We start from the raw sequence: 18,849 nt of genomic DNA on the forward strand, positions 1-18,849 counted from the left end.
ATAGTGAAGAAAAGGCAAATGCTTACAGCACCTGGTATTCCCAGGCGGTCTCCCATCCAAGTACTAAGCAGGCCCGACGCTGCTTAGCTTCCGAGATCAGACGAGATCGGTCGCTCTCAACGCGGTATGGCCGTAAGCGAGGGCTGCTCCAAAAAGTGGGCTATTTAAAGATCAGCCTCCGTAAAAGCCAGCATATTATATAAATAGTGAAGAAAAGGCAAAAGCTTACAGCACCTGGTATTCCCAGGCGGTCTCCCATAAAAGTGTAACAATCGGCCTTATCAGCCGAGTTACAAGACTAAAATGGGATCAGATTTAACTGTGAGAGATGACTAGTGGTTAAAAGAATGAGACATAAAAGAAGATTGGTTTAAATAGATTTGGTTTATTTACAAGGTTCACATAAAAGACTTTAAAACAACACGATAAAACGAGGTAAACGCTGTTAAAAGAATACAGTTCATTTGTCCATACCCTAAAAACAGTCCAAGAATCCCAGTGTGTTGATAAGTCCAATGTGAGTGTCCACCGGTGTATATACAATCCACAGAAAGTGTAATCCAAAGTTTGCAGGTGGTGAATGGAAAGGTGAGCTCTAAAATTAGCAACTCCTCAATCCAACAGTTTGGTGACTGTCCTTTGTTTGTCATGCTGCTCTCTTATACAGTTGTACTTCCTGCTTCCTGTCATGTGTCTAGTCACATGGCAGGCCAACCATCCATTTTTTAAAGACACACACTCACTTAAAATGTTAAGAGTAATAAAATGGCCTAAAAAACATGTAAAACACTTAAAACTCTATAATACATTTAAATGATTGTAATAAATAGAGCGGTAAAACACGTCTTTCTAAAAGCCAGCATATTATATAAATAGTGAAGAAAAGGCAAAAGCTTACAGCACCTGGTATTCCCAGGCGGTCTCCCATCCAAGTACTAAGCAGGCCCGACGCTGCTTAGCTTCCGAGATCAGACGAGATCGGGCGCTCTCAGCGCGGTATGGCCGTAAGCGAGGGCTGCTCCAAAAAGTGGGCTATTTAAAGATCAGCCTCCGTAAAAGCCAGCATATTATATAAATAGTGAAGAAAAGGCAAAAGCTTACAGCACCTGGTATTCCCAGGCGGTCTCCCATCCAATTGTAACAATCGGCCTTATCAGCCGAGTTACAAGACTAAAATGGGGTCAGATTTAACTGTGAGAGATGACTAGTGGTTAAAAGAATGAGACATAAAAGAAAATTGGTTTAAATAGATTTGGTTTATTTACAAGGTTCACATAAAAGACTTTAAAACAACACGATAAAACGAGGTAAACGCTGTTAAAAGAATACAGTTCATTTGTCCATACCCTAAAAACAGTCCAAGAATCCCAGTGTGTTGATAAATCCAATGTGAGTGTCCACCGGTGTATATACAATCCACAGAAAGTGTAATCCAAAGTTTGCAGGTGGTGATTGGAAAGGTGAGCTCTAAAATTAGCAACTCCTCAATCCAACAGTTTGGTGACTGTCCTTTGTTTGTCATGCTGCTCTCTTATACAGTTGTACTTCCTGCTTCCTGTCATGTGTCTAGTCACATGGCAGGCCAACCATCCATTTTTTAAAGACACACACTCACTTAAAATGTTAAGAGTAATAAAATGGCCTAAAAAACATGTAAAACACTTAAAACTCTATAATACATTTAAATGATTGTAATAAATAGAGCGGTAAAACACGTCTTTCTAAAAGCCAGCATATTATATAAATAGTGAAGAAAAGGCAAAAGCTTACAGCACCTGGTATTCCCAGGCGGTCTCCCATCCAAGTACTAAGCAGGCCCGACGCTGCTTAGCTTCCGAGATCAGACGAGATCGGGCGCTCTCAGCGCAGTATGGCCGTAAGCGAGGGCTGCTCCAAAAAGTGGGCCATTTAAAGATCAGCCTCCGTAAAAGCCAGCATATTATATAAATAGTGAAGAAAAGGCAAAAGCTTACAGCACCTGGTATTCCCAGGCGGTCTCCCATCCAAGTGTAACAATCGGCCTTATCAGCCGAGTTACAAGACTAAAATGGGGTCAGATTTAACTGTGAGAGATGACTAGTGGTTAAAAGAATGAGACATAAAAGAAGATTGGTTTAAATAGATTTGGTTTATTTACAAGGTTCACATAAAAGACTTTAAAACAACACGATAAAACGAGGTAAACGCTGTTAAAAGAATACAGTTCATTTGTCCATACCCTAAAAACAGTCCAAGAATCCCAGTGTGTTGATAAGTCCAATGTGAGTGTCCACCGGTGTATATACAATCCACAGAAAGTGTAATCCAAAGTTTGCAGGTGGTGAATGGAAAGGTGAGCTCTAAAATTAGCAACTCCTCAATCCAACAGTTTGGTGACTGTCCTTTGTTTGTCATGCTGCTCTCTTATACAGTTGTACTTCCTGCTTCCTGTCATGTGTCTAGTCACATGGCAGGCCAACCATCCATTTTTTAAAGACACACACTCACTTAAAATGTTAAGAGTAATAAAATGGCCTAAAAAACATGTAAAACACTTAAAACTCTATAATACATTTAAATGATTGTAATAAATAGAGCGGTAAAACACGTCTTTCTAAAAGCCAGCATATTATATAAATAGTGAAGAAAAGGCAAAAGCTTACAGCACCTGGTATTCCCAGGCGGTCTCCCATCCAAGTACTAAGCAGGCCCGACGCTGCTTAGCTTCCGAGATCAGACGAGATCGGGCGCTCTCAGCGCGGTATGGCCGTAAGCGAGGGCTGCTCCAAAAAGTGGGCCATTTAAAGATCAGCCTCCGTAAAAGCCAGCATATTATATAAATAGTGAAGAAAAGGCAAAAGCTTACAGCACCTGGTATTCCCAGGCGGTCTCCCATCAAAGTACTAAGCAGGCCCGACGCTGCTTAGCTTCCGAGATCAGACGAGATCGGTCGCTCTCAACGCGGTATGGCCGTAAGCGAGGGCTGCTCCAAAAAGTGGGCTATTTAAAGATCAGCCTCCGTAAAAGCCAGCATATTATATAAATAGTGAAGAAAAGGCAAAAGCTTACAGCACCTGGTATTCCCAGGCGGTCTCCCATAAAAGTGTAACAATCGGCCTTATCAGCCGAGTTACAAGACTAAAATGGGATCAGATTTAACTGTGAGAGATGACTAGTGGTTAAAAGAATGAGACATAAAAGAAGATTGGTTTAAATAGATTTGGTTTATTTACAAGGTTCACATAAAAGACTTTAAAACAACACGATAAAACGAGGTAAACGCTGTTAAAAGAATACAGTTCATTTGTCCATACCCTAAAAACAGTCCAAGAATCCCAGTGTGTTGATAAGTCCAATGTGAGTGTCCACCGGTGTATATACAATCCACAGAAAGTGTAATCCAAAGTTTGCAGGTGGTGAATGGAAAGGTGAGCTCTAAAATTAGCAACTCCTCAATCCAACAGTTTGGTGACTGTCCTTTGTTTGTCATGCTGCTCTCTTATACAGTTGTACTTCCTGCTTCCTGTCATGTGTCTAGTCACATGGCAGGCCAACCATCCATTTTTTAAAGACACACACTCACTTAAAATGTTAAGAGTAATAAAATGGCCTAAAAAACATGTAAAACACTTAAAACTCTATAATACATTTAAATGATTGTAATAAATAGAGCGGTAAAACACGTCTTTCTAAAAGCCAGCATATTATATAAATAGTGAAGAAAAGGCAAAAGCTTACAGCACCTGGTATTCCCAGGCGGTCTCCCATCCAAGTACTAAGCAGGCCCGACGCTGCTTAGCTTCCGAGATCAGACGAGATCGGGCGCTCTCAGCGCGGTATGGCCGTAAGCGAGGGCTGCTCCAAAAAGTGGGCTATTTAAAGATCAGCCTCCGTAAAAGCCAGCATATTATATAAATAGTGAAGAAAAGGCAAAAGCTTACAGCACCTGGTATTCCCAGGCGGTCTCCCATCCAAGTGTAACAATCGGCCTTATCAGCCGAGTTACAAGACTAAAATGGGGTCAGATTTAACTGTGAGAGATGACTAGTGGTTAAAAGAATGAGACATAAAAGAAAATTGGTTTAAATAGATTTGGTTTATTTACAAGGTTCACATAAAAGACTTTAAAACAACACGATAAAACGAGGTAAACGCTGTTAAAAGAATACAGTTCATTTGTCCATACCCTAAAAACAGTCCAAGAATCCCAGTGTGTTGATAAGTCCAATGTGAGTGTCCACCGGTGTATATACAATCCACAGAAAGTGTAATCCAAAGTTTGCAGGTGGTGATTGGAAAGGTGAGCTCTAAAATTAGCAACTCCTCAATCCAACAGTTTGGTGACTGTCCTTTGTTTGTCATGCTGCTCTCTTATACAGTTGTACTTCCTGCTTCCTGTCATGTGTCTAGTCACATGGCAGGCCAACCATCCATTTTTTAAAGACACACACTCACTTAAAATGTTAAGAGTAATAAAATGGCCTAAAAAACATGTAAAACACTTAAAACTCTATAATACATTTAAATGATTGTAATAAATAGAGCGGTAAAACACGTCTTTCTAAAAGCCAGCATATTATATAAATAGTGAAGAAAAGGCAAAAGCTTACAGCACCTGGTATTCCCAGGCGGTCTCCCATCCAAGTACTAAGCAGGCCCGACGCTGCTTAGCTTCCGAGATCAGACGAGATCGGGCGCTCTCAGCGCAGTATGGCCGTAAGCGAGGGCTGCTCCAAAAAGTGGGCCATTTAAAGATCAGCCTCCGTAAAAGCCAGCATATTATATAAATAGTGAAGAAAAGGCAAAAGCTTACAGCACCTGGTATTCCCAGGCGGTCTCCCATCCAAGTGTAACAATCGGCCTTATCAGCCGAGTTACAAGACTAAAATGGGGTCAGATTTAACTGTGAGAGATGACTAGTGGTTAAAAGAATGAGACATAAAAGAAGATTGGTTTAAATAGATTTGGTTTATTTACAAGGTTCACATAAAAGACTTTAAAACAACACGATAAAACGAGGTAAACGCTGTTAAAAGAATACAGTTCATTTGTCCATACCCTAAAAACAGTCCAAGAATCCCAGTGTGTTGATAAGTCCAATGTGAGTGTCCACCGGTGTATATACAATCCACAGAAAGTGTAATCCAAAGTTTGCAGGTGGTGAATGGAAAGGTGAGCTCTAAAATTAGCAACTCCTCAATCCAACAGTTTGGTGACTGTCCTTTGTTTGTCATGCTGCTCTCTTATACAGTTGTACTTCCTGCTTCCTGTCATGTGTCTAGTCACATGGCAGGCCAACCATCCATTTTTTAAAGACACACACTCACTTAAAATGTTAAGAGTAATAAAATGGCCTAAAAAACATGTAAAACACTTAAAACTCTATAATACATTTAAATGATTGTAATAAATAGAGCGGTAAAACACGTCTTTCTAAAAGCCAGCATATTATATAAATAGTGAAGAAAAGGCAAAAGCTTACAGCACCTGGTATTCCCAGGCGGTCTCCCATCCAAGTACTAAGCAGGCCCGACGCTGCTTAGCTTCCGAGATCAGACGAGATCGGGCGCTCTCAGCGCGGTATGGCCGTAAGCGAGGGCTGCTCCAAAAAGTGGGCCATTTAAAGATCAGCCTCCGTAAAAGCCAGCATATTATATAAATAGTGAAGAAAAGGCAAAAGCTTACAGCACCTGGTATTCCCAGGCGGTCTCCCATCAAAGTACTAAGCAGGCCCGACGCTGCTTAGCTTCCGAGATCAGACGAGATCGGTCGCTCTCAACGCGGTATGGCCGTAAGCGAGGGCTGCTCCAAAAAGTGGGCTATTTAAAGATCAGCCTCCGTAAAAGCCAGCATATTATATAAATAGTGAAGAAAAGGCAAAAGCTTACAGCACCTGGTATTCCCAGGCGGTCTCCCATAAAAGTGTAACAATCGGCCTTATCAGCCGAGTTACAAGACTAAAATGGGATCAGATTTAACTGTGAGAGATGACTAGTGGTTAAAAGAATGAGACATAAAAGAAGATTGGTTTAAATAGATTTGGTTTATTTACAAGGTTCACATAAAAGACTTTAAAACAACACGATAAAACGAGGTAAACGCTGTTAAAAGAATACAGTTCATTTGTCCATACCCTAAAAACAGTCCAAGAATCCCAGTGTGTTGATAAGTCCAATGTGAGTGTCCACCGGTGTATATACAATCCACAGAAAGTGTAATCCAAAGTTTGCAGGTGGTGAATGGAAAGGTGAGCTCTAAAATTAGCAACTCCTCAATCCAACAGTTTGGTGACTGTCCTTTGTTTGTCATGCTGCTCTCTTATACAGTTGTACTTCCTGCTTCCTGTCATGTGTCTAGTCACATGGCAGGCCAACCATCCATTTTTTAAAGACACACACTCACTTAAAATGTTAAGAGTAATAAAATGGCCTAAAAAACATGTAAAACACTTAAAACTCTATAATACATTTAAATGATTGTAATAAATAGAGCGGTAAAACACGTCTTTCTAAAAGCCAGCATATTATATAAATAGTGAAGAAAAGGCAAAAGCTTACAGCACCTGGTATTCCCAGGCGGTCTCCCATCCAAGTACTAAGCAGGCCCGACGCTGCTTAGCTTCCGAGATCAGACGAGATCGGGCGCTCTCAGCGCGGTATGGCCGTAAGCGAGGGCTGCTCCAAAAAGTGGGCTATTTAAAGATCAGCCTCCGTAAAAGCCAGCATATTATATAAATAGTGAAGAAAAGGCAAAAGCTTACAGCACCTGGTATTCCCAGGCGGTCTCCCATCCAAGTGTAACAATCGGCCTTATCAGCCGAGTTACAAGACTAAAATGGGGTCAGATTTAACTGTGAGAGATGACTAGTGGTTAAAAGAATGAGACATAAAAGAAAATTGGTTTAAATAGATTTGGTTTATTTACAAGGTTCACATAAAAGACTTTAAAACAACACGATAAAACGAGGTAAACGCTGTTAAAAGAATACAGTTCATTTGTCCATACCCTAAAAACAGTCCAAGAATCCCAGTGTGTTGATAAGTCCAATGTGAGTGTCCACCGGTGTATATACAATCCACAGAAAGTGTAATCCAAAGTTTGCAGGTGGTGATTGGAAAGGTGAGCTCTAAAATTAGCAACTCCTCAATCCAACAGTTTGGTGACTGTCCTTTGTTTGTCATGCTGCTCTCTTATACAGTTGTACTTCCTGCTTCCTGTCATGTGTCTAGTCACATGGCAGGCCAACCATCCATTTTTTAAAGACACACACTCACTTAAAATGTTAAGAGTAATAAAATGGCCTAAAAAACATGTAAAACACTTAAAACTCTATAATACATTTAAATGATTGTAATAAATAGAGCGGTAAAACACGTCTTTCTAAAAGCCAGCATATTATATAAATAGTGAAGAAAAGGCAAAAGCTTACAGCACCTGGTATTCCCAGGCGGTCTCCCATCCAAGTACTAAGCAGGCCCGACGCTGCTTAGCTTCCGAGATCAGACGAGATCGGGCGCTCTCAGCGCAGTATGGCCGTAAGCGAGGGCTGCTCCAAAAAGTGGGCCATTTAAAGATCAGCCTCCGTAAAAGCCAGCATATTATATAAATAGTGAAGAAAAGGCAAAAGCTTACAGCACCTGGTATTCCCAGGCGGTCTCCCATCCAAGTACTAAGCAGGCCCGACGCTGCTTAGCTTCCGAGATCAGACGAGATCAGGCGCTCTCAGCGCGGTATGGCCGTAAGCGAGGGCTGCTCCAAAAAGTGGGCTATTTAAAGATCAGCCTCCGTAAAAGCCAGCATATTATATAAATAGTGAAGAAAAGGCAAAAGCTTACAGCACCTGGTATTCCCAGGCGGTCTCCCATCCAAGTGTAACAATCGGCCTTATCAGCCGAGTTACAAGACTAAAATGGGGTCAGATTTAACTGTGAGAGATGACTAGTGGTTAAAAGAATGAGACATAAAAGAAGATTGGTTTAAATAGATTTGGTTTATTTACAAGGTTCACATAAAAGACTTTAAAACAACACGATAAAACGAGGTAAACGCTGTTAAAAGAATACAGTTCATTTGTCCATACCCTAAAAACAGTCCAAGAATCCCAGTGTGTTGATAAGTCCAATGTGAGTGTCCACCGGTGTATATACAATCCACAGAAAGTGTAATCCAAAGTTTGCAGGTGGTGAATGGAAAGGTGAGCTCTAAAATTAGCAACTCCTCAATCCAACAGTTTGGTGACTGTCCTTTGTTTGTCATGCTGCTCTCTTATACAGTTGTACTTCCTGCTTCCTGTCATGTGTCTAGTCACATGGCAGGCCAACCATCCATTTTTTAAAGACACACACTCACTTAAAATGTTAAGAGTAATAAAATGGCCTAAAAAACATGTAAAACACTTAAAACTCTATAATACATTTAAATGATTGTAATAAATAGAGCGGTAAAACACGTCTTTCTAAAAGCCAGCATATTATATAAATAGTGAAGAAAAGGCAAAAGCTTACAGCACCTGGTATTCCCAGGCGGTCTCCCATCCAAGTACTAAGCAGGCCCGACGCTGCTTAGCTTCCGAGATCAGACGAGATCGGGCGCTCTCAGCGCGGTATGGCCGTAAGCGAGGGCTGCTTCAAAAAGTGGGCTATTTAAAGATCAGCCTCCGTAAAAGCCAGCATATTATATAAATAGTGAAGAAAAGGCAAAAGCTTACAGCACCTGGTATTCCCAGGCGGTCTCCCATCCAAGTGTAACAATCGGCCTTATCAGCCGAGTTACAAGACTAAAATGGGGTCAGATTTAACTGTGAGAGATGACTAGTGGTTAAAAGAATGAGACATAAAAGAAGATTGGTTTAAATAGATTTGGTTTATTTACAAGGTTCACATAAAAGACTTTAAAACAACACGATAAAACGAGGTAAACGCTGTTAAAAGAATACAGTTAATTTGTCCATACCCTAAAAACAGTCCAAGAATCCCAGTGTGTTGATAAGTCCAATGTGAGTGTCCACCGGTGTATATACAATCCACAGAAAGTGTAATCCAAAGTTTGCAGGTGGTGAATGGAAAGGTGAGCTCTAAAATTAGCAACTCCTCAATCCAACAGTTTGGTGACTGTCCTTTGTTTGTCATGCTGCTCTCTTATACAGTTGTACTTCCTGCTTCCTGTCATGTGTCTAGTCACATGGCAGGCCAACCATCCATTTTTTAAAGACACACACTCACTTAAAATGTTAAGAGTAATAAAATGGCCTAAAAAACATGTAAAACACTTAAAACTCTATAATACATTTAAATGATTGTAATAAATAGAGCGGTAAAACACGTCTTTCTAAAAGCCAGCATATTATATAAATAGTGAAGAAAAGGCAAATGCTTACAGCACCTGGTATTCCCAGGCGGTCTCCCATCCAAGTACTAAGCAGGCCCGACGCTGCTTAGCTTCCGAGATCAGACGAGATCTGGCGCTCTCAACGCGGTATGGCCGTAAGCGAGGGCTGCTCCAAAAAGTGGGCTATTTAAAGATCAGCCTCCGTAAAAGCCAGCATATTATATAAATAGTGAAGAAAAGGCAAAAGCTTACAGCACCTGGTATTCCCAGGCGGTCTCCCATAAAAGTGTAACAATCGGCCTTATCAGCCGAGTTACAAGACTAAAATGGGATCAGATTTAACTGTGAGAGATGACTAGTGGTTAAAAGAATGAGACATAAAAGAAGATTGGTTTAAATAGATTTGGTTTATTTACAAGGTTCACATAAAAGACTTTAAAACAACACGATAAAACGAGGTAAACGCTGTTAAAAGAATACAGTTCATTTGTCCATACCCTAAAAACAGTCCAAGAATCCCAGTGTGTTGATAAGTCCAATGTGAGTGTCCACCGGTGTATATACAATCCACAGAAAGTGTAATCCAAAGTTTGCAGGTGGTGAATGGAAAGGTGAGCTCTAAAATTAGCAACTCCTCAATCCAACAGTTTGGTGACTGTCCTTTGTTTGTCATGCTGCTCTCTTATACAGTTGTACTTCCTGCTTCCTGTCATGTGTCTAGTCACATGGCAGGCCAACCATCCATTTTTTAAAGACACACACTCACTTAAAATGTTAAGAGTAATAAAATGGCCTAAAAAACATGTAAAACACTTAAAACTCTATAATACATTTAAATGATTGTAATAAATAGAGCGGTAAAACACGTCTTTCTAAAAGCCAGCATATTATATAAATAGTGAAGAAAAGGCAAAAGCTTACAGCACCTGGTATTCCCAGGCGGTCTCCCATCCAAGTACTAAGCAGGCCCGACGCTGCTTAGCTTCCGAGATCAGACGAGATCGGGCGCTCTCAGCGCGGTATGGCCGTAAGCGAGGGCTGCTCCAAAAAGTGGGCTATTTAAAGATCAGCCTCCGTAAAAGCCAGCATATTATATAAATAGTGAAGAAAAGGCAAAAGCTTACAGCACCTGGTATTCCCAGGCGGTCTCCCATCCAAGTGTAACAATCGGCCTTATCAGCCGAGTTACAAGACTAAAATGGGGTCAGATTTAACTGTGAGAGATGACTAGTGGTTAAAAGAATGAGACATAAAAGAAGATTGGTTTAAATAGATTTGGTTTATTTACAAGGTTCACATAAAAGACTTTAAAACAACACGATAAAACGAGGTAAACGCTGTTAAAAGAATACAGTTAATTTGTCCATACCCTAAAAACAGTCCAAGAATCCCAGTGTGTTGATAAGTCCAATGTGAGTGTCCACCGGTGTATATACAATCCACAGAAAGTGTAATCCAAAGTTTGCAGGTGGTGAATGGAAAGGTGAGCTCTAAAATTAGCAACTCCTCAATCCAACAGTTTGGTGACTGTCCTTTGTTTGTCATGCTGCTCTCTTATACAGTTGTACTTCCTGCTTCCTGTCATGTGTCTAGTCACATGGCAGGCCAACCATCCATTTTTTAAAGACACACACTCACTTAAAATGTTAAGAGTAATAAAATGGCCTAAAAAACATGTAAAACACTTAAAACTCTATAATACATTTAAATGATTGTAATAAATAGAGCGGTAAAACACGTCTTTCTAAAAGCCAGCATATTATATAAATAGTGAAGAAAAGGCAAAAGCTTACAGCACCTGGTATTCCCAGGCGGTCTCCCATCCAAGTACTAAGCAGGCCCGACGCTGCTTAGCTTCCGAGATCAGACGAGATCGGGCGCTCTCAGCGCGGTATGGCCGTAAGCGAGGGCTGCTCCAAAAAGTGGGCCATTTAAAGATCAGCCTCCGTAAAAGCCAGCATATTATATAAATAGTGAAGAAAAGGCAAAAGCTTACAGCACCTGGTATTCCCAGGCGGTCTCCCATCCAAGTACTAAGCAGGCCCGACGCTGCTTAGCTTCCGAGATCAGACGAGATCGGGCGCTCTTTTTTTTTTTTTTTTTTTTTTTTTTTTTTTTTTTTTTTTTGTCAGATTCACAAGTTTTCCTTAGGTGTTACAACATTTGTGTTTAACATATTTTACATATTTCCCCATAACCACTTTATTGTATGGTCTTTGAATTCAATCATAGGGTTTCCCTTCACCAATATTTCAATAAAAACCTCCTCCTTCTCATGTGATAAAAGATAGTTCTGTATCAAGTTTACAACAATATCCATCCTGTTTTTAAACATAATCCATACATCCACCTTTTTTCCATCATATTTTGCCATGTTCCTCCTTAACCAAATTACATATTTTGCCACTGTTACACATATATTAAAAACATACATTTTACAATCTTCCATACCAAATAGAAACATTTTTTCCCATTTCTTTTGTTCCTCCACATATTTCTTTCCCAAAAGCAGTTTTGCGATTTTTTTTAACTTTCTCATAAAATCTTCCAATTTTTCACAATAGAAAAACAAATGCCGTAAACCTTCCCCTTCTTTTCTGCATACTTTACATATATCATCTTGTTCAAGTCCTATTTTACACAGTCTCATTTCAGTTAAAATACAATTGTGTCTCAATAAGTAGTTAAAATTTTCTAAAACTGGTTCAATATACTTTAATCTTACATTTCCCCATATTTCCTTTTCATTCAAATCATCATACCTTTCTTTCCAGTAGCTGAGTGCTACTGGTTTCGTAAAAGCCCTTGACCTAAAAACCACATACAAATTTTTCACTGTACATTCTTTCAATTTGATTTTTTCCCCAGCAGTCTTTTTAAGATATACCTCCGGCAATTCATTCTCATCACCTGTCTCATTATTGTCAATTTTTTCAATCCATTCCTTTGGTATTGCTTTTTTCAACTCTTCATATTGTTTCTGTAATCTTGTTTTATACACTCTTTTAAAATCATCCGCCACAGCATCCACAATAACTTGTAATGGTAAATATCCTTTTATCACTTCATATAATACATCTTTTACCTGTCTTATGCCTCCATCCCACCATTCCTTATAGTATACTACATTCCCCTCATTTACAATATTTGGGTTTAAGAAAAGAGGCTGTTCTAAAATCTGAGCTCTTCCTTTTGGTAAAATCTGTACATTTTCTAAAAATTCACCCCATGTCTCTAAAACCTCCATATAAAACCTTGGTATTCCTGCTGTCATCCAATTTTTAACCTTCATCCATAAAACATTACACCCCATTTTAAAAAGACCACATTTTTCCAGAAAGTATTCCATCACACATTTCCAAATTACTTCCTTCCTTGTTTCCAAAAAATGTTGAACATTTTTAATTCTTAAAGATTTCATTCTTAAAAAAGTGTCTAAAAGCCCCAAACCTCCTTCCTTAATATCTCCAATCAATGTTTGATATGCAATCTTGGCTCTCCCCTTTCCCCATAAAAACTTTAAAACCCCTTCTTTGATTTTCTTATAATACCCTTGAGGCAATGGGGTTACTGCCAACACATACCAAACTTTAGAAAGCAATAAAGCATTAATAATTAAAACTTTCCCCTTCAAAGTCAAATTTCTGGTCTGCCAAAATCTTAATCTTTTCTCAATTCCAATTAAAACTCCCTCCCAATTCAAATTATCTGTCTTATTAAAATCCATCCCTACCCAAATTCCTAAAATTTTAATCATCTCCTTTTCTTCTTTGAATGGTATGTGTTGTGATATTTCTTGTACATTTCCAATCCTCATACACACACTTTTCCCCACATTCACTTTTGCTCCTGAACCATTACAATAGCGCTCTAAGATCCCCATTGCCTCTTTAATACTCTGAATGTCTTCAACCAACAAAGTAGTATCGTCCGCGTATTGATACACCGGTTCTCTTTTTTCATTTTTCTCAATTTGTATTGCTTTTATGTTTCTGTCTGCCTTTATAGCCAAACCTAAAGGTTCAGCTACCAGCGTGTATAATAAGGCAGACAATGGACATCCTTGTCTTATCGACCTTGTTGGCTGAAAACATTCAGTTAAAAAACCATTACATTTTATACAAGTTAAAACATCCTTATAAAAAATTCGTATCCATTTTCTAAATTTTTCCCCAAACCCGAAACCTTTAAGAACCTCCAATAAAAACTCATGTTCTACTCTGTCAAACGCCTTCTCCAGATCTAAGCTAATTAAAAAACCCCCTTTATCTTTCTCTTTCATATAATATATTGTGTCTCTTATACTTTTAACCACATCTGCTATGTCTTTTCCTTGCACCCCATATGCTTGTGTTGTTTTAATAATCTTGGGTAAAATACTTTTTAATCTATTGGCTAAAACCTTTGCTAAAATTTTAAAATCTGTATTCAGCATTGTTATTGGTCTAAAATTCTTGAGATCTTTTGAATCACCTCTTCTTTTGTATATAATTTTTATCATTCCTATTTTCATTGTTTCACTCAATATCCCTTTCTTAAAAATTTCTTCATAAACCTCTTTTAAAATCGGTACTAATAGCTCTTTAAATTCCTTATAGAATTCATTTGTTAGACCGTCTACCCCTGGACTTTTCCTTGTCGATAATTGTTGGATTGCAATCTCTATTTCTTCTGCTTTAATATCCTCATCACAGAATTTCTTGTCTTCTTTATTTACCTTTGTTTGGATTTGTTTTATTAAAAATTCTTCATCTTCTCTTTTTATTCCTTGTTTTTTAAACAAGTCCATATAAAATTGCCTAACTGTTTTTAAAATTCCTTCCGTTTCCGTCTCTAAATTGCCATCTTTGTTTAAAACCTCTTTTATTAGATCTGCTTTTTGTCTGTTTCTTTCCAGATTAAAGAAAAATTGTGTACATCTTTCTCCCTCTACGGCATACTTTGCTTTACTTCTTACTATTGCACCTTTACACTTTTCTTCTTCCATTAATTTTAGCTTATCTTGTAACATTACTATTTCCTCAATATTCCCTTTCCCCATCTTCTCCGCCTCTTTTCTTAGCTCATTTTCTAGCTTCTTCCTTAACAGTTGTTCTTTTTGTCTTTTGATTTTTTGAAAAAATTGACTATACTCCATTGAGCTTTTCTTTATCTCCCACTTAACATTATCCCACCAAATTACTTTATCTTCCTTATACATATCATTTTTTAGATTTCCTTCTACCACCTTTTTAATTCTGTCCTTAAAATCATCACTCTTTAAAACCTCCGCATTTAAAATCCATACCCCTCTTCCTCTTTCCACTTTTGTAAAATCTATTGTCAAATGCAATAAAGAATGATCACTCAACCCTACAACTTCATAAAATACATCCTTTATCATCCCTTCCATTTCCTTCATACATAGAACATAATCTATTCTACTTTGTTTTAGCTCTTTTAAAACCATCTGTCTTCTAGAAAAAGTTCTTCTTGTTCTGTTTCTTTCCCTCCAAACATCAATCAATTGGCAATCCTCCATCATCTTTTTCAATTCTTCTCTACCTTTATCTATTCTAAAAACCATGTTACTTGCCAAGTCTAATTCCGTAAAAACAGTATTAAAATCTCCAATCAAAATACCCTTTTCCCATATTCTTACATTGTCAGATATTTTACTAAAAAACCTTTTCTTTTCTTTCTCTTCATTTGGGGCGTGAATGTTATAAATAATTAAATTCTCTTCTCCTTTTTCTATTTTCACTGCTAAGCTTTTCCCCATTTTATCATCATATATCACTTGTTCTTTTCCTCCTATTCTTCTACTGGTTAAAATAGCTACACCACTTCCCACATTTTCTTCTCCATTATTAAAATACATATTCCCATCCCATTTTGTTTGGAACCTTTTCATACTTTCATTTTTCCAATTTGTTTCTTGCAACACAATCACATCAATTCCTTTACATAATACACACATCATCTCAAATTTTTCCATATTCATCAAACCTCTAGCATTCCATGATATCAGTTTTAAAAACATTGAAAAAAGGTGAAAAAAAAATTGAGTAGATAATTAATGTGTAAAAGAATTAATAATATATTCAAAAAAAGGGGGGGGGGGGCTAATCTTCTTCCTCCTCCTCCTCCTCCATTAACACCTGAAAACTATTGACCCATTTAGAATTTTCTGCATCCTTATTCTGTTCTTTTCTTCTCTTTCTCTTTGCACCTTCAATATTGGGTTTTACCTTAATAGTCCTTCTTCTTACTACTTCTTTTCCGTCCCTCCATCTGTCTGTCTTTTCCAGTTCTTTATTTTCCTCCCATGCACCTATTGTTTGCTCTTCCTTGCTTTTTAGTTCTTGAATCTCCATTGCCTCTAAAGTTCTCTGTGTTAATTCCAGCGGTGTCCATATCTCTTCCCTCTCTCCTTTCTGAAAGGTCCCCAACTCCTCTTGGTTTTCTCTTTCTTTAATTTGCTCCAAGTCACCTTTTGTTTGCTCTTCCTTGCTTTTTGGTTCTTTATTCTCCATTGTCTCGAAAGTTCTCTGTGTTATTTCCAAAGGTGTCCATATATTTTCCATTTCCCCTTCCTGAGAGTTCTCAATTACCTCTTGATTTTCTACGTTGGCTTCTTTATTTGTTTCCTTTTCTGTCCCAGCCTCTTCCTCATTTTCCACTTCCTCAATTTCTGTTTCTTTCAACATTTGCCTTCCTTCATTGAAAATTTCTTCATTATGTAATACGTTCTCCCCCTCCATCCAACACTCGCATCTTACCAGCACTCTTCTGCAATCCGGGCACTTTATTGCCTCACAATCTCTTGCGAAGTGTCCTTGCTCCTCGCACTGAAAACACTTGAATTCCGGACAGTCTTTGAACATATGCCCTGGACTCATACACAACCGACAGGTTTTCACCTGCCGATCGTGTAAAATCCGGCAATATTGTGTTCCTTCCTCCGTGTTAAATTTAGTGCTATATGGGAGCGACACCACTTCCTTCGGGAATTTAACCCTTAGGTACCTCGTACCGTCTGCAATTTCTGTGCCCGGATACATCCTCCTTCTAATATCAGATGCTGGTGTTACTCCCCAATCTTTTAATTTATCAAGAATCTCTGAATCTTCAATGTAGGCCGGCAAATGTATGAAGGAAACCACATATTCTCTATCCTGCAAATGTCTTATTTTGCACATTTTTCCTTTTATCTTTAATTCATCATCCAAGTCCTTGCAATCCTCTTTACTCCTCAGTGTTATTTCATATTCCTTTGTTTGCCTAGGTCTTACTGCCAGTATCTTACCTCCTCCAATTCTTTCATTCACTGCTTTTATAATATCCTCCGCTCTTGCATCTCTCAACTCCACCATATCCACAATCACTGTTGCCTCTTTGGAGTACTTCTTTTTGTAATCCGTTCGTTTCTGTCCATCTCGTTGTCTTATTTCCCGTCCATTTTCTGTTTCGTCTCGTCTTTCTCCAGGCATATACACGTCTTCACCTTGTAATCTGTCCGTTCTTGAAGCCATAATCACTACAAAAACTTCCCAGACAGCACAATGCTGCTGGGAAGCTTAGCCACTAACAAAAAAACAAATCAAAAATAAGAAAAAACAACTGTCCACAAACCAAACAAATAAAAAACAAAACAGAGTGAGCCTTTCTCACCCACTGCAGCCGAACACTTCCTGTTTTACCAGCAACTCACTAGCGCCCCCAGGGTGGTATGGCCGTAAGCGAGGGCAGCTCCAAAAAGTGGGCTATTTAAAGATCAGCCTCCGTAAAAGCCAGCATATTATATAAATAGTGAAGAAAAGGCAAAAGCTTACAGCACCTGGTATTCCCAGGCGGTCTCCCATCCAAGTGTAACAATCGGCCTTATCAGCCGAGTTACAAGACTAAAATGGGGTCAGATTTAACTGTGAGAGATGACTAGTGGTTAAAAGAATGAGACATAAAAGAAGATTGGTTTAAATAGATTTGGTTTATTTACAAGGTTCACATAAAAGACTTTAAAACAACACGATAAAACGAGGTAAACGCTGTTAAAAGAATACAGTTAATTTGTCCATACCCTAAAAACAGTCCAAGAATCCCAGTGTGTTGATAAGTCCAATGTGAGTGTCCACCGGTGTATATACAATCCACAGAAAGTGTAATCCAAAGTTTGCAGGTGGTGAATGGAAAGGTGAGCTCTAAAATTAGCAACTCCTCAATCCAACAGTTTGGTGACTGTCCTTTGTTTGTCATGCTGCTCTCTTATACAGTTGTACTTCCTGCTTCCTGTCATGTGTCTAGTCACATGGCAGGCCAACCATCCATTTTTTAAAGACACACACTCACTTAAAATGTTAAGAGTAATAAAATGGCCTAAAAAACATGTAAAACACTTAAAACTCTATAATACATTTAAATGATTGTAATAAATAGAGCGGTAAAACACGTCTTTCTAAAAGCCAGCATATTATATAAATAGTGAAGAAAAGGCAAATGCTTACAGCACCTGGTATTCCCAGGCGGTCTCCCATCCAAGTACTAAGCAGGCCCGACGCTGCTTAGCTTCCGAGATCAGACGAGATCTGGCGCTCTCAACGCGGTATGGCCGTAAGCGAGGGCTGCTCCAAAAAGTGGGCTATTTAAAGATCAGCCTCCGTAAAAGCCAGCATATTATATAAATAGTGAAGAAAAGGCAAAAGCTTACAGCACCTGGTATTCCCAGGCGGTCTCCCATAAAAGTGTAACAATCGGCCTTATCAGCCGAGTTACAAGACTAAAATGGGATCAGATTTAACTGTGAGAGATGACTAGTGGTTAAAAGAATGAGACATAAAAGAAGATTGGTTTAAATAGATTTGGTTTATTTACAAGGTTCACATAAAAGACTTTAAAACAACACGATAAAACGAGGTAAACGCTGTTAAAAGAATACAGTTCATTTGTCCATACCCTAAAAACAGTCCAAGAATCCCAGTGTGTTGATAAGTCCAATGTGAGTGTCCACCGGTGTATATACAATCCACAGAAAGTGTAATCCAAAGTTTGCAGGTGGTGAATGGAAAGGTGAGCTCTAAAATTAGCAACTCCTCAATCCAACAGTTTGGTGACTGTCCTTTGTTTGTCATGCTGCTCTCTTATACAGTTGTACTTCCTGCTTCCTGTCATGTGTCTAGTCACATGGCAGGCCAACCATCCATTTTTTAAAGACACACACTCACTTAAAATGTTAAGAGTAATAAAATGGCCTAAAAAACATGTAAAACACTTAAAACTCTATAATACATTTAAATGATTGTAATAAATAGAGCGGTAAAACACGTCTTTCTAAAAGCCAGCATATTATATAAATAGTGAAGAAAAGGCAAAAGCTTACAGCACCTGGTATTCCCAGGCGGTCTCCCATCCAAGTACTAAGCAGGCCCGACGCTGCTTAGCTTCCGAGATCAGACGAGATCGGGCGCTCTCAGCGCGGTATGGCCGTAAGCGAGGGCTGCTCCAAAAAGTGGGCTATTTAAAGATCAGCCTCCGTAAAAGCCAGCATATTATATAAATAGTGAAGAA

The 18,849-nt window shown here is 38.7% G+C and overlaps 18 non-coding genes across 18 annotated transcripts; all 18 read right to left on the bottom strand.

Annotated features, from left to right (window-relative positions):
• Positions 1 to 19: 19 nt before the first annotated feature.
• Positions 20 to 138, bottom strand: LOC141307551 (5S ribosomal RNA). The gene has a single exon (XR_012346503.1). It is a non-coding gene; the product is annotated as a 5S ribosomal RNA (ribosomal RNA).
• Positions 139 to 891: 753 nt separating this feature from the next.
• On the bottom strand, positions 892 to 1,010 carry LOC141305785 (5S ribosomal RNA). Its single transcript, XR_012344749.1, has one exon. It is a non-coding gene; the product is annotated as a 5S ribosomal RNA (ribosomal RNA).
• Positions 1,011 to 1,763: 753 nt separating this feature from the next.
• Positions 1,764 to 1,882, bottom strand: LOC141307043 (5S ribosomal RNA). Its single transcript, XR_012345998.1, has one exon. It is a non-coding gene; the product is annotated as a 5S ribosomal RNA (ribosomal RNA).
• A 753-nt stretch (positions 1,883 to 2,635) lies between these two features.
• LOC141305786 (5S ribosomal RNA) lies at positions 2,636 to 2,754 on the bottom strand. Its single transcript, XR_012344750.1, has one exon. It is a non-coding gene; the product is annotated as a 5S ribosomal RNA (ribosomal RNA).
• Positions 2,755 to 2,838: 84 nt separating this feature from the next.
• LOC141307556 (5S ribosomal RNA) lies at positions 2,839 to 2,957 on the bottom strand. The gene has a single exon (XR_012346509.1). It is a non-coding gene; the product is annotated as a 5S ribosomal RNA (ribosomal RNA).
• A 753-nt stretch (positions 2,958 to 3,710) lies between these two features.
• Positions 3,711 to 3,829, bottom strand: LOC141305787 (5S ribosomal RNA). The gene has a single exon (XR_012344751.1). It is a non-coding gene; the product is annotated as a 5S ribosomal RNA (ribosomal RNA).
• Positions 3,830 to 4,582: 753 nt separating this feature from the next.
• On the bottom strand, positions 4,583 to 4,701 carry LOC141307044 (5S ribosomal RNA). The gene has a single exon (XR_012345999.1). It is a non-coding gene; the product is annotated as a 5S ribosomal RNA (ribosomal RNA).
• A 753-nt stretch (positions 4,702 to 5,454) lies between these two features.
• LOC141305788 (5S ribosomal RNA) lies at positions 5,455 to 5,573 on the bottom strand. The gene has a single exon (XR_012344752.1). It is a non-coding gene; the product is annotated as a 5S ribosomal RNA (ribosomal RNA).
• An 84-nt stretch (positions 5,574 to 5,657) lies between these two features.
• LOC141307557 (5S ribosomal RNA) lies at positions 5,658 to 5,776 on the bottom strand. The gene has a single exon (XR_012346510.1). It is a non-coding gene; the product is annotated as a 5S ribosomal RNA (ribosomal RNA).
• Positions 5,777 to 6,529: 753 nt separating this feature from the next.
• On the bottom strand, positions 6,530 to 6,648 carry LOC141305789 (5S ribosomal RNA). The gene has a single exon (XR_012344753.1). It is a non-coding gene; the product is annotated as a 5S ribosomal RNA (ribosomal RNA).
• A 753-nt stretch (positions 6,649 to 7,401) lies between these two features.
• On the bottom strand, positions 7,402 to 7,520 carry LOC141307045 (5S ribosomal RNA). The gene has a single exon (XR_012346000.1). It is a non-coding gene; the product is annotated as a 5S ribosomal RNA (ribosomal RNA).
• Positions 7,521 to 7,604: 84 nt separating this feature from the next.
• On the bottom strand, positions 7,605 to 7,723 carry LOC141307022 (5S ribosomal RNA). The gene has a single exon (XR_012345977.1). It is a non-coding gene; the product is annotated as a 5S ribosomal RNA (ribosomal RNA).
• A 753-nt stretch (positions 7,724 to 8,476) lies between these two features.
• On the bottom strand, positions 8,477 to 8,595 carry LOC141305791 (5S ribosomal RNA). Its single transcript, XR_012344754.1, has one exon. It is a non-coding gene; the product is annotated as a 5S ribosomal RNA (ribosomal RNA).
• Positions 8,596 to 9,348: 753 nt separating this feature from the next.
• Positions 9,349 to 9,467, bottom strand: LOC141307563 (5S ribosomal RNA). Its single transcript, XR_012346515.1, has one exon. It is a non-coding gene; the product is annotated as a 5S ribosomal RNA (ribosomal RNA).
• Positions 9,468 to 10,220: 753 nt separating this feature from the next.
• Positions 10,221 to 10,339, bottom strand: LOC141305792 (5S ribosomal RNA). The gene has a single exon (XR_012344755.1). It is a non-coding gene; the product is annotated as a 5S ribosomal RNA (ribosomal RNA).
• Positions 10,340 to 11,092: 753 nt separating this feature from the next.
• LOC141305793 (5S ribosomal RNA) lies at positions 11,093 to 11,211 on the bottom strand. The gene has a single exon (XR_012344756.1). It is a non-coding gene; the product is annotated as a 5S ribosomal RNA (ribosomal RNA).
• Positions 11,212 to 17,782: 6,571 nt separating this feature from the next.
• Positions 17,783 to 17,901, bottom strand: LOC141307564 (5S ribosomal RNA). Its single transcript, XR_012346516.1, has one exon. It is a non-coding gene; the product is annotated as a 5S ribosomal RNA (ribosomal RNA).
• Positions 17,902 to 18,654: 753 nt separating this feature from the next.
• Positions 18,655 to 18,773, bottom strand: LOC141305794 (5S ribosomal RNA). The gene has a single exon (XR_012344757.1). It is a non-coding gene; the product is annotated as a 5S ribosomal RNA (ribosomal RNA).
• Positions 18,774 to 18,849: the final 76 nt, after the last annotated feature.

The sequence above is a fragment of the Garra rufa genome, unplaced genomic scaffold (genome assembly GCF_049309525.1).
Source record: "Garra rufa unplaced genomic scaffold, GarRuf1.0 hap1_unplaced_002, whole genome shotgun sequence".
In the NCBI taxonomy this organism is placed as follows: domain Eukaryota; kingdom Metazoa; phylum Chordata; class Actinopteri; order Cypriniformes; family Cyprinidae; genus Garra; species Garra rufa.